Here is a 7,257-nt window from a genome sequence, read left to right as displayed (position 1 = left end):
GAAAAATTGAATATTTGTATCTGGTTACATTTCCTAAGAAATTATTTTGACAGATAGAAAAATTATTCTTCAAGCTATGAAGTTTTATAACTTGTATGAATTGATAATCTACATGAATTAATAACACTTATCAGTGATACACTCTCCAGTTGAACACACATTATTCCTCAACAATATTGGCAATACTTTTTACCGTCACAGACCAACCCAACGTAACAGATAGACCGTTGAATTATGAAACGAGCGAAAATTTCTAGTAGAACTAACTTGCGAATTATTCAGGAGAACAAAAGCAGTCACTCTTCCACTTTTGAGAGCAACTCAAACATAGAGTCCACTCCTCCTTCATTGCGTGCTGAAGATTATTCTCTCTGCACTTCATTAAGTACTTCTTTGTAGCGCACTTCATTCTATCACTTCATTATTTTCTTTGCACTTCATTTCGTTCTGAGCCACTGATTATTCTTTCTGCGGCGAAGCTTCGTTTTCCAGTCCTCCTGGTGAGATTCAGTTTAAACTGGCAGCATTGGTTGCATGGGAAGCCTTGATTTTGATTATGATGGATTATTGACAGTTTGAAGTGAATTTATCTCAATTAAGGACAAGTACGAACATGATAAATTGTGAGATTTTGAGTTTCATGGAACCCGTATTCTCCCTATGGTTACAGTATAGCATAATTATATGGGAATCAGAAAACTAGAAGTTTTATTGTTAATCATAGTGAGAGTAATTTTGTTATTTAATTTGGTTTTCTTAAATTCAATTTTATTTACTCAATTTGTAATTTTATTCAATTTTAATTTCAACTCGAGTGTTTGCTCAGTTAATTGAACCCATATTTCATAAGTGAAAAAAACATAATAGTAGTTCTGTGATCAGTAGACCTCACGCAGTTTTCTCATCCACAAGTATCTGATGTCACCTGCTCTAGTTGATTCAGTTGAATCACAATTCACAGCTGAATCATAATTTACTCTTAAAACTGTTATTTGTTTTCTCCAAGATCAAAAACTCACATATGTTAATAAACTCAGTTCACGTTTGAATTTGTATCCCATATGATAATTTATCCAGTTTCGTGATAATCTTTCCATCTGATATAAATATTTCTCAACTATTTTGAAATTTATTTTTTTTTCAATCAAGAATATTATAATCTATTTAGCATTATTCAGTCCATTTAATAATTTTCTATTTCATTTTCAATCACCTATTAAATTTGTTTTTCAAATGTGAGAATATTGATACTGATGGGCTCGCATCATAGAAAAATCTGGTGTGGCGCACTCACACAGCTTTCCTTGCCGTTATGAAAATTTATCACCAGACGCTAATGTTCACGCGCATCTAAAGTCTAGGCTACTATTCAAAGATCCAAGCCAGCTGGTGACAGGACAATAACGCCAGAGACACACGAAGTCTGCTGTATCTTCATAGTGAGTGATTTAATAGAATCAACAGTTGCCAACAGTTTGCAATTGAAATAATAACATTTTCTCAAATTTCGAGATTATTTTGAATTTTAGGTGAAGATGTTTTCTGAACATTAATTGTAGAGATTTTCATGATAAATCTTTTCCACTTGAATTTTTTTGTTTAAATTGTATCTGAAGCCTGATAATTAATTGGGAATCTAAAATCAAACTTTGCATGGATGGGGCGGAGCTCCTGGAATTTTTACAGATATAGGACTCGAGGCAGTTGATAGAGCTTATCAATGACTATTCTAGATATAAATTTGATCAAAATCGTTAAAGCCGTTTTTGAGAAAATCGCGAAATACCCTGTTTTTGACAACATTTTCGCCATTTTATCCGCCATCTTGAATTACATTAGATCGTAATTGTTCGTGTCGGATCCTTATATTGTGAGGACCTTAAGTTCCAAATTTCAAGTCATTTCGTTAATTGGGTGATGAGATATCGTGTATACAGACGCACATACACTCATACACACACACACACACACACACATACAGACCAATACCCAAAACGTATAGAAATTTAGAAATTGGGGTACCTTAATTTTTTCGGAAAGCAATACTTCCCTTACCTATGGTTTAATAGGGCAAGGAAAGTAAAAATGTTGAAACCCCACCTTATGGAAATAGACACGGCCAGACATCTGTGTAATGCAAGCAATGAATAATTTACTTGTCAGCTGATTGATTATGAATAATTCTATAGTCTGATTGATCCTATCTCCAAAGTAGATGATATATATAGTGATATCAGAGTATGGAATAATTCCTTTTCTTTTCATTTTATCCTTAAAATGCAAAATTTCAAAAACCTTGTGTATACATCGACGCGCAGTTGAAAAAGGAATATCCCTGCCCAATCTCATCGAATTCTATCAACGCGTTTGTTCGTAATCGCGTTACATACAGACAGACAAAAGCAAATCGAGTTAAAACATAGACCTCACACGTTCGGTCAATTAACCTTCCTTCTGGACTATATGAATCAATTAGTTTCAAACTGTGCCAGCTGGTCCTCCTTTATTTATTTCAATAATTAATTGTGCACCTTCAATCAATAAATATGAGTTATTGATTATGAATGAATTATGAATCATCATCAACAATAATCAAAGCCAGCATCATAATCTACTGCATTACACAATTTTGTTCCACTTTCTGTAATGTTGTCATAATATACGAGACAAATCTGATTTGATTAAAATCCAATCCTATTCTACAGTATTATAGTACTAGGAACAAAGAAAGCCATTTAGAAAGTTTTAATAAGGGAAGCAAGCTCTGTGAATTCACAATTAACAGAAGTTTCGTTTGCTTCACACTCCAAAAGCGACAACCAGCATTTTTCTCTCTAGCTACCCCACATTTCGTGAAATTAGGTTAACCGGAGATTATCTTTCCACTCTTTATAATGATCATCGTCTTCACTATCATTATCATCATACTACTTGCTCTCTATTGACATACACTTCAAACTGTAAACATTCTTTATGAATATCATAAATGCTTCCCATTCAAGCAATTCTGATCCTCTAAAGGAGTCTTACCAAGGAGAACAAAGTTATACCGCAGGTAGAATTCTGAGTGCCTCACAATGGAGAATAAAATGTACTTCTAGATATTTTCTGGATTGAAAATTCTGGTAACTCAATACATTTCTTATAGCCTTTCTTGTAGCCTATGAACGATTGACAATCGAGAGGAGGTAGAATCTACTATTTTTAATAACATATAGCAAACCAATGTTGATCAGGTGCTGACGTTGCAACATGAATCTCACTATAGGTGACCTAGACCTCTATAGTGAGGTCCACGTTATAATGACAGTGGATAAAGATAGAAGAATAGCCATGCCGATTCTCTGCATTAATTAATTATATTTCTACACTGTCAAAAACATTATTGAAATCGTTGTGGACCTAGAAAAGGATAGTGCCACCGGCTTTGTCGAATGATAGACAAGGATAGCAAAACCAAAGTTGATCAAATACTGTCATTATAACGTGGACCTCACTATAGTGGAACTCATCAAATTCATTACGACAAGCGTCCACTAAAGTATCAAATGTGGATTGATATGATTCAGTTCTTATCTGTTTGTTTGAAATACTTGGTAAAAATTTGTATCTGTTTGTCCTAAATACTCCGAAACTGTAATTTATGCTCAAGTTTTAATAAGGTTGAGACATCTGAGACTGCAGATATTGACAACAGGGAGAGAAGCTAAAATGAAATTCTATGGAGGAATTTGATCCATGATACAAAAATTATCTGCCCAAGCGGGGATCAAACCTGGCAACTCCTGTTTGCAAAACAGCAATGGAGATGTTATCAGTTAAGATATCATAATAAGTGATTCATAATAATAGTGTATATGAGTGATAACTATAAGTATAAGTTCATGATTCACCCCATAATATAAGAGATCATCGCACGGGCAAATTGATAGCCGTTTTTTATATCAGCTCTCATCGAATTTTCTATATTTATTTATTCATCATTTACAATCAACTTAAATATATATAATGAATAATCAATATATTGATTTATTAATTATAAAATCAAATTTTCAATAATAGACAATTATTGAATTCAATGATGAAATAATAAAATCAAATTTATAATAACAGACAATTATTATTCTATTACAAATATTTGCAGTCGCAGAGGTCTTCATAAATTTTTCTACAGCTATCAAGGTAGATTATGGTTCCCCACGTGGAGTCGGATTATTAACGATTTGTCAACATAGAAACAAGTGAATTATGATCAATATATTTGTTTCCAACAATATCAACCGTTTGACGTCACAGTCGTGCTTATTATTTTTTCAAAAGAGCAATAGCAGAATTTGGAAATTGCAATTTGAGAAGTAACAAATATTGACAATAAGTGACGTAACTAGAATTTTCGTCAATAGAGGTAAAACTCGCTCTATTCATCAACATCAACTATGATCAATTGAATTTGAAAACTTGTTATAGACAATTAAGTGCAATTTACGTCACAGGCGAAGATATTTTCTCAAATGGCGAGTTGGCAAATATTCATGTATGTAACATAATTCGAAAAAATAATGTAACTGCCTTTTTTGTTTCAAATGCATCAATCAATTTACATTGAAACAAGGATATATAAGCACACATTCTACTGGGTCTCATCCATTCCAATCCGATATCCTCATATCAAATTCAGCTCTGTGTGAAGATGTTTGAACGTTTGGAAAATATATCTGTAAGTATTTCTCTCATTTCCATAAACCTTCATTTCCATCTTACTTTTCTTACATATCATTATATTATCATATATTTCAGCTCATATAACTAGTGATCATAGTCTCTTTTTTCCCTCCAGTAGTTCTTTTCCCTCTTTGCTAGAGTTTGGCAGATTTTTTGTCAGTTTAATCAAAGATTGATAGGCTGTTGGTTTCAACCTGAAATGTAACATTAAATAAAAATACTGAGAAATTGTCGAAAACCACAGATTTATTGATAGATGGAAAGACCGGTTTCGGTTGTTACACCATTGTCAATCTCTGATAAGTTAATCAGAGATTGACAATGGTGTGTAACAACCGAAACCGGTCTTTCTATCTATCAATAAATCTGTGGTTTTGACAGTTTCTTAGTATTTTCATGTAATATGAATAATTACCACAATATCAACTTCTCAACTACACAAAAATTGAAATATAACACATTATAATAAATGTGACTATACCTTTATAATATTCTGGATTAGCGTAGATTATGCATAAAGACTTAAACGGTACAGTTCCATATTATCGTTTTAACTTGAACAATTATTCTTTTGCGGTCAATATTACCGTTTCAACTTAAACAATTCATTTAGAGTTTTGTTAATATATTTTCATATTCTGAAATAATGCAGGATATTAACAGCGTGACAATAGTCATTTATTGATTATGTGGCCATTATTAGAATTCTGGTTCATCAAGTATAGTTTTGTGATATGTCTTTCCATCAATGAATAATGGATAAATAGATAAACTGCTGTGGAGAGACATACAGAATAAAACCTCCAACTTTAAGCTAACTATTCGCTCCAACACGGTATTCAGGATTTGATTGATTTAAAATTGAAGAGCAATTTGAAATATTCATCTCTCATAATAAATCAAGTGCAATAATCTACATCCAAGAGTCAAACTGATTCCACATGAAAACTGTTGGAGCACGAACTCATACCACATGGGGAATGTTTAGCTCTTGAAAAAGTGATGAAAATGAAGTTGAATAGGTAACACTTGGATAATCACCGAAGAACATGAATTAGCATACATGTATTGGATTGTAAGTATCACAAGGATAGGTACCGTTGTTGATCAAAAATATCATTTTTTTCAATTACTTCTTGGTGACTCGACTCCAGTTATGGAATATAAGACGAGTCAGATTGATGAATAAAGAGTTCTCCACAATAGATCACCAAGTATACAGGAGTAGTTTGAGAGTACACTATTCAGAGCTACCAAATACTTTTTCAAAACTTTTTCATACCTTGTTCATAGTACTACACGGGAGATCATAATCAAGTTTGGATAGGTCTACGTCACTCATGCGTCATAATGTGCTACCAACTGATAATGCTACAATGATGAGATTTGAAAACTAACTTGAATTAAGTTTACATCTATAGTGAGGTCCACGTTATAATGACAGTATTTGATCAACTTTGGTTTTGCTATCCTAGTCTATCATTCCACAAAGACGGTAGTACTATCCTTTTCTAGGTCCACAACGATGCCAATTATGTTATTGACAGTAAAGAAATATAATTAATTAATACAGAGAATCGGCATCGCTATTCTTCTATCTTTATCCACTGCCATTATAACGTGGACCTCACTATAGTAGATTTTTTTTCTCTCTAATTTCAGATGCCCAATCGTAAGCTGCTCTCGTTGTTGTGCATCGTCATCATCATGGGATGCATGGGTCACGTGATACCGCCCAATTATGGTCAATCCGAGAAGAAAAATAACTAAAACTTATAAATCAGTGCAACATAAAATAGCGTCAGTAATGATATTTCAATCAAGTAACAGTGATAAACGACATTGAACCGGTAATACTTCCATTTGATTTGTAGAGAAGCAAACTGTATCCTTTATTATTTGTAACAAATGATTCAATATCTTTTTCAATCTGTAGCAAAGAATACAGTATCCTCTTCTATAAATCAGATGAAATTATTACAGGTTGAACACAGTTTGTCACTACTACTGACTAGCCGAATTACTGAAATCACATTTAAAGAAATCTATTGTATTTGTTTGAGAGAAACTGTACATTTATTTTGTTCTATGATTCATATCATGAAATAAAGTCAGTGTATTGATGAATTTTATCTGAGTCTATTTTTGTCGATCCAAGGCCACACATAGGGGAAATAACTGAAACTTTTTAATCTATACATCAGAGAAGGAAACATGGCTTCAGTAATTATATTCTCATCGAGTAATAATTATTTTTTCCAATAGTGATAAATGGTATTGAACCGGTAACATTCCCATCTGATCTGTAGCAAAGGAGACTTTGTCCTTTTCTATTCGTAGCAATTACTTCAGTATACTTTTCTTTTTGTAGCAAAGGATAGAGTATCCTTTTCCACAAAGCAGATGGAATATTACCAGTTAAACACAATTTATCACTACTACTGTCTAGCCGAGTTACTAGAGTCACATGGAATTACTGGATGTTTCCAAAAGCCATATTAACACAAATAGAATAGTTCCAAATAATGCCTTGTT

At 32.8% G+C, this 7,257-nt stretch overlaps 1 long non-coding RNA gene across 1 annotated transcript; it reads left to right on the top strand.

Annotated features, from left to right (window-relative positions):
* Positions 1-4,567: 4,567 nt before the first annotated feature.
* LOC111056122 lies at positions 4,568-6,854 on the top strand. Its single transcript, XR_002606425.2, has 2 exons — positions 4,568-4,717; positions 6,385-6,854. It is a non-coding gene; the product is annotated as an uncharacterized LOC111056122 (long non-coding RNA).
* The last annotated feature ends 403 nt before the right edge of the window (positions 6,855-7,257 follow it).

The sequence above is a fragment of the Nilaparvata lugens genome, chromosome 12, assembly GCF_014356525.2.
Source record: "Nilaparvata lugens isolate BPH chromosome 12, ASM1435652v1, whole genome shotgun sequence".
NCBI classification, from domain to species: Eukaryota; Metazoa; Arthropoda; class Insecta; order Hemiptera; family Delphacidae; genus Nilaparvata; species Nilaparvata lugens.
Note: the sequence above shows the minus strand (reverse complement) of the source record. Positions and strands in the feature narration are given on the sequence as shown.